Here is a 7,842-nt window from a genome sequence, read left to right on the forward strand (position 1 = left end):
CAAAATCCAAAAGTTAAAATATAATTCAATCACGTTGGCACGCTTAGCCCAAAATTTGAAATTAACAATTAAATAATAATTATTAATTTTATTTTAAATAACTCAAATATTATTTTTAGGTTTTAAAAAGAATATTACTAATTTGATAAACTTTCAAATTAGAATGAAATCCCCAATCCCCATTTAATATAGTCAAAATAAATAATTAAAATCTAAAATCATTTATATTATAATAAGATTAATTTTAAATCTAAATTTAAAATATTAATGCCCAAAGTAATTCCATATTATAAATAATCATATTATTTGAATCGCTAATTAATAAGTCGAAACCAATTTCGTAAATTAAAATCAAAAATAAATTAAAACTAGTTAAAAGATAAGCTTAGAAATCAATAGATTTAAAACATAAGACTTCAGTGACCAAAACCATCATGTAACCAATTTAGAAAATCCTAATTAAACATACAAAGGAAGGTATAGCCAACCAATATTATGAGAAGCAAACATGTATAATCAGTTGGACGAAAACATGATACCCAGAAGCACTTTTCAATCATTAATTCTTAAAGAGAAATCAAATTATACGGGAAAGGTGAGTAACCAAAATCAATTTAAGAAACTAAACCATACTCTCCAAATTTAAACAATAACCAAAATTTTTATGAAATCAACCAATCATTATACAACCCATACAATTTGAAAATGGCAATTACCACTCATTCTACCTTGTCAAAATGAGATCAACAGTAAACCCAACCAATTCAGAATTTCAGAAACAATTCGTTAAACAAATAACAAAACCCAAACCTTCCTTAATCTCAAATAAACAAAATCTCAAATAACAAATTTAACAAGTAAGAACAATAACAAGAATAAGACATGAACGGACACGATTTCCGCCAAAACTAAATCAATGAAATCAAAGAATAACTCATCACTGTTTTACACTGCCTTATACCTGACAACGAGTCGAAGTTCAGAATGTTGATCATAACAATAGAGATTAACACCATCAGAAGTAAATTAATTATCATAAATAATACTAATCAGTTAATAATCTAAGAACCATATAAATAACAATGGCAAAGAAACAAACTATCGGCGGAAACTACCATGAAGAAACGCTAGCAAACATTAAAAAAAGATATATCGACGGCGCTAATAACAGAGAGATTAACGTACCGTTTAACGATTCTGAAAGTGATAATGATATAGGACTGAGTTAGCTACGACATCCAATAAACGGATCTCGATTCGGTGCGAGATTTGCAAAGGAATTTGAGAGGATCAAAACGTATGATTCTCAGTGAGTTTTGGAGAAGAGGATGGCGGCTAGGGTTGAGAGATTTATGAGGGGAAAAAATAAGGGTTTAAATGTTACTTAATAAAGGAAAGAAACGTAACTAATAAAGAAGGAAGAATAAGGAAACTCGCAGGAGAATTATAATCTAAAAAGAATGGCTTTTGCATGGCCAATCAAATGCATAAAAAATTATAATCTAAAAAGAATGTGTTTTGCATGGGCCAACCAAACACTTTAAACAAAACGTGGCCAACTTCGACCTAGCACAAACCGGACACGAATAGAACCACAAAACCGCAACCGACTCCAATTTTTTTTTAAAAACTCGGATAAATTTTAAACAAATATGGGATATTACATTCTCCGCAACTTTTTAAAAATTCGTCCTCGAATTTACCACAAAAAAAAATAACAATAACTTTGTTTCGCGCACACACAAAAAATACTCCTAACACATAAATTAAGAGCTAACGAATCCCAAGCAGATTCAAAAGAAAACAATTACGCATCTCAATCTCCAGATTCCTATAGCTTTCTACGACCAAAAGACAAACCCAACAGAAACAAAATAAAACCCGCATACTTCAATTTATGCAAAATACAACCGCAATCTCCACAGACTTTCTTATGAACGACATCTTCAATACACGGCTCACTTACTTCAAGCAAAAACCACATTGGCAAAACTAACATATGTTTAATATTACTGATAAAACCCGTCTTAGGAAGATTCCTAAGGAAAACAAAATATCACTAAAAATAATCCTACCACAACGAAACCGGGAAAAGTCAAAACATAAACTGAATTAAAAACAAAATCAAAAACTCGAATGATCACCACACACATATGCGGAAAAAAAAATTATGAATCCATCAGTTCGGTAACTCAAACAATTTCTCGAAACACAACACGTGTGAATGAGAAAAAAAAGAAAAAAATTACAACCAAGAATCACCAACACGCTCTACGGGAAAAAAAATACGAATCTAGCAAGCTCAAGTGTTAAATACTAACAAAACGACACTACACGTGTAGGAACAATCCCAAAAATTTCCATCGGCCAACAGTAACCTCGAATTCTACAAAACAAATCATTTAGATCTAAAATAAAATTTTATAGAAAAACGTTTTCCGCAAACACGAAATATATAATAACACCATCCGCCTTTAAATTGAAATACTAGCACCTCAAGTTTAATTTCATTTTCATCCGAAAATAATCAACCCGTTGAAAAATTTTCTAGTTTCGTAAACGCATCAATAACATAAAACACTCTCAATTTAAAATCATAACCGGACCTTACTTTCAAAATAAATCCATGATTTCATAAAATCGTTAATTTAGAAAAATCTTAAAATCTGCTTTGAAATCAAAACTGACAAAGTTTCATCACTGTAATACCCCGTAAATTTTCAGCGTTTTTTTGACAAATTTTCCGATCGTTTTGAAGTAAAAATCGAAGTTAATGGTCGGGTTCGTGTTGGTTCGTGAGTGGGTTAATTTGTGGTTCAACCATTTAATATTTTTAAATCAAAAAAGAGAAAAAAAGGAAATTGAATGAATTCCCGTTCGAGAATAAAGATTCTCGAAAGAGAATCACATTTAGGGCCTGGTCTCATACGAGACCAGGGGTTCTCGAGCGAGAACCAAGCCCAAATGGACTGTTCTCGTTCGAGAACATCACAGCCATTGTGAGCCTCGCATCCGGCCCTCTTCCAACTCGATTTCAGCCTAATTCCTTTCGATATTTAAGGACGTTTTCTAAACAGAAAACCTTCACCACACTGCAGATAAACCCTAGCCGTCACCCTCTTTTTCATTCGCTGAGAATCGAAGCTGTAATCGTCCTTCAAAGTTGCTGCCTCGGTAAGTTCTTTAATTCGTTGAATTTCAGTTTTATGTTCAAAGCGGCAACTCCATATTTTTGATCGTTCTTGCTCATTTCTAGATGGAAATTGATTCTGTACGTTTCCCTATCTCGTTTACGCCAAATGGACTCAATTCTCTACGTTTCCCTATCTCGTTTACGCCAAACGGTACGCTATCGATCTCGTTTCAATCGCCGTACGGTTTCCGTTTTAAGCTTGTATAACCTGTTTTCATGTGGGATTCATTACTGCCGAAACCATTCTCTTCCAATGGCTTTGATTTTGTTATTTCTATTGATATTAGATCTTTGGAATTGCTAATGATTCATAACTAAATTGTTTGAGTTATTGTGTCGTGGTATTAAATCATCGTTTGGTTTATGGATCTTTGTTAACTGCCATTTTCTTTGATTTGTTCACTGCCATATTCCTTGTGATGTTGCTGCCATACTTGGTTTATCTTTAATGTTGGGATTAAGTTTTAGTGAACTTCATTATATTAGTTATGGCTTGATATTGAATACTTTCAAACTATGCCTAGGCGGGATTGCTTGTAGTTGTGTGTAGGAGATGGTTAAAAGGTTAATGTTATCATCATTTGTTTTTGGTTATATCAAATGAATTCTTCAAGTTGTTTTTAGCTAATATTATTAGGTTAATAATAACTTTTGTATTTTGTTTCAATTTTAAATTGACAACTTGAAAACGATAATTATTTTTAATCTAAAATAATATAATTACTCGGGTAATTATATTTAATTTTGATTGTTATGCCAATTTGGCTAATTTACGATTTAGCCCCTAAAGTTTCTAAAAAGCTTATTCAAGTTAAGTTTTATCTATTGGTTTTGTTTCGAGGATAACTTTTGGATTTTTCTGTTTGATTTATTATTTAGTAAATTAAGAATGAGTAATTAACATTGGTTTCGAATATCAAATTTGGCTAAATTATAATTTAGCCCTTGTATGTTTTAAAGCTTATTTAAGTTTTTGATTAGTAACGTTATATTTTGTATTAATTATAAACAAAAGTAATTAATTTAATTTTAAATATCAAATTGGCTAAAATACAATTTAGTCACTAATTGGCAAAAGTACAGTTTAGTCCCTAATTGGCTAAAGTACAATTTAGTCCCTAAACTTTTATAAGACTTATTTAATTAAGTTTTTGGATTGTAACTTGGGTTACTTGAAATTTAGGTTATTTAGTTCTGCTTTTAAAATGGTTTATTATTTTATGGAATTATTTTATAAATATAAACTCGGGTTTATATTTGATAAACGTTTTGAGTCGGGTTGGACTTGGGTCACCCGACAAGTGAGGTTAGCTTGGTAGTTATTAGTAACTTGGCTAACCCACTATTTGGAAATTAATTATTATTTAAAGATTATTAAATAATATTTATAAATTGGATTATAAGCGAGAACTCAATAAACTTGTATTAATTGGGCTTTATTACCTATTGGGTATTTCTGTGTTGCTTTGGATTGTTTAATTCCGACGTGTTAATTGTGCTAGTCCTATGTGGTGTCTAGTACTCTCTAGAGTTAGGGTCTGTTTTAATAATTATTTTATTTGTCTAGACCCGTCTACTGTTCGTGCTTCAGAGGCGAACCAGGATTAGTTGCTTGCCGGTTATCACGTGGATTAGCAAGCAGTGAGTTTGTACTTACTATTTACCGCTTTATTAAGTAAATTGTTATTTTAATATTAAATATATATACTGTACGTATATTTTAAACTGTTTTTATATTATGGCTTCTAGTTGGAACATGCTACCTAATGGGCATCATTAGGACTGCGTGCGCACCGGTATTGATCTGTGTAAGTTATATATGGAAATATGGTAACTCGGTGTGAGCATAGCTCTCGGGACCAGGTAGAGTAACTCGGTGTAGCTCTGCTCTCGGCACTCTGGTATAAGTGTGGTCAGTGGTAACTCGGTGTAGCTCAGCTCTCGGGACCAGACCTATTGGATTATGTTTATATTTAGAATTGTGGATTAGGGTTCCAACTATTATTCGTAATATCGTTATTAAATGTTTTAAACGGTTTTAAAGGTTTTCCACTTAATAAATGTAGATAGTGGTATAAACTCATCTCAGTATATTTGACCCCGTTGTTTTCCCATTTTTTTCCAGGGTTATAATCTGAGAGAGTCTGGTGATCTCCGCATTTACTTTTCTTCGGAGGTTCCATTTATTTTAGTAGAACTATAAAACTATTTTATTCTTAGACTGCAGTAGTTGACTAGATGTCTTTATTTTATTTCAGTTGTTGTCGGATTGGTCCGACTGGATTATTATTTCTTTGGCATGTTATATTATTATTCAGAATTATTTATGTTACGCCGAATTAATACTATTATTGGAAAGCATGTTATTTTAATTGCTGAATATTATAACTGCTAGATTTAGGCTGAAGTCTCGGTTGCCCCCGTGCATTGGTTTTCTGCAGGTTTATGTGTTTATATGTTAATTGAAAGGCTAGCTACGGGTTTTGGTACTACATTACCCATACCCTAGCGCCGGTCGCGATTCATGAAAATGGGTCGTGACAAACTTGGTATCAGAGCTTTGGTTTTAAACCAAGGCCATTTGCATGCTATGTGTTTACTCTGTTAAGTAAGGTTGTGTCTTAGGAACTACTGCGGATATAAGTTTCTGTCATGTCTTTAAAAACGTCATCTTTTGATTTTAAAATATTCTGCCTACACCAATAGGATTGCGTCGAGTCAGTCATTATAGGTTGATTTGATGCTATTAAATGTTAATTTTATTTCACTTGGGTGAATACTTTATTGCTGTTGATTTCTCGGGATATCCAAATTGTTACTCGTTTTGTTTCATACTTGGGTATGAATTATGTGTTATTTAAACTGTTTTGTTCAATCCTTAGGATATGGACAACGTTATTCGTACTCGTGCTCGTGCTGCGGCAGAGCAAGAAGCTGTGGCTGATTATGCGATTTCCATGGAAGTCGATCAGAACGTACCACCAGTTCCGGCCAATGCTGGACGTGGTAGAGGTAGAGGTGCTGGCAGAGGTAGAGGTAGAGGTAGAGGAGCTGGTGCTAGTAGAGGTGGAGCTAGAGGACGTGGTGTAGCAAGTGTTCAGGCACCGAATGTGCAGCAGGCACCAGGGGTGCAACAAGCACCGAATATGCAGGCGTTCGACTTCACTACTTTCTTGGCTGGGATTGTCGAGATGCAGAACAACCAGGCTCTTCTGCACAATCAATGTACTGTACTGGGTCAGTTTGCGCAGCAACAGCAACCTCAGGCTAGTGCTGTAGCTGGTATGGGTGGACTTGCTGGTGTTGGTCACATTTCGACAGACAGAGAGATGGTGATGACCTACACGAAGTTGAATGCGACTTCGTTTACTGGGGATGCTCTTGACTTTTTGGAAGAGTTTGAGTACAATAGTCAGAGAATTCAAGCTACTAATCGTCAATCAGTGATGCTTGTGGAGATGTCGCTGAAGGGTCCAGCTAAGGACTGGTTTCGCGATAACATCAGGCCAGAGATGGCTACATTGACTTGGACTGAGTTTGTGAACAGGTTCAGAGGCAACTATCTACCCTTCTCTGTTACTGAGAATTTCAGAGAAAAGCTGTTAATTTTGAAGAAAGGGGATAGATCAGTGACAGAATGCATTACAGAGTTTGTCCGTTTGGGGCGGTTTGCTACAGATTAACAGGGTGATCGAGGGCGAGTGAACGACCGCTATATTAGGGATTTAGGCTCGGAGTTTCTTCCTTTGCTGATAGGGACAGACATGGAGTTCGCTCGAGTAGTGGATAGTGCTCGACGGATGGAGAATTCGTTGATTCAGTTTGGGATGATCTCTGACCCTTTCCAGAATCAGAAGGGAAAGAGTGATCTTCCTAGTGGGGGGCAACAGGCCCCAGTGCAACATGGTAGTGGAAACTACTACAGTGGCTCTTCCCAGGCCGATAAGGGAAGTCGCCGTACTCACAACAAGGGGAGGCATAGTACTAGGAGTGCTCCGTACAGTTCTAGTAGCAGCGGGAGTAACCGTGGTTCAGGACGCGGGTACAGTGGTGGATCGAACATTCCGTTCTGCCATAATTGCAGACGCAGGCACTATGGTCAGTGTCAGTTAGCCCCTGGAGGTTGTTTCTCTTGTGGCCAGCCGGGTCATTTTTCCAGGGAGTGTCCGACATCTCGGCAGCAGATGTCTAACTCCAGTGTGGCGGAGTCATCTTATCAGCAGCAGAGACCTGCGTTTACACAGTCTGTAGGGTACTCTCAACCTGCAGCATCTTTCGGTGGCCAGCGGGGCCGTGGTTCTGGTGGTAGAGGTTTTGGTGGCCGAGGTAACGGTGGCAGAGGTTCCAACAGTTATGGTACTGGACAGAGTTCGCAGCAACAGCCGCAGGGTCATGCCAGAGTGTTCGCACTTACTCCTCAGGATGCGTGTGCATCAAACGCTGTGGTGCAAGGTACCATTCCGATTTCTTTTACTGGTGCTTTGGTATTATTTGATGCGGGTGCAACCCATTCTTTTGTGTCTACTTGGTTTGCTCGGAAATTGGGTATTGCACCATCAGTTTTGAGTGAACCTCTAGCTGTGTCTACACCTATGTCTGAAGGTGTAGTAGTGGACGTCGTTTATCCTTCTTGTCTAGTGGTTATTCAG

Source organism: Mercurialis annua, linkage group LG1-X (assembly GCF_937616625.2).
Source record: "Mercurialis annua linkage group LG1-X, ddMerAnnu1.2, whole genome shotgun sequence".
Classification (NCBI taxonomy): domain Eukaryota; kingdom Viridiplantae; phylum Streptophyta; class Magnoliopsida; order Malpighiales; family Euphorbiaceae; genus Mercurialis; species Mercurialis annua.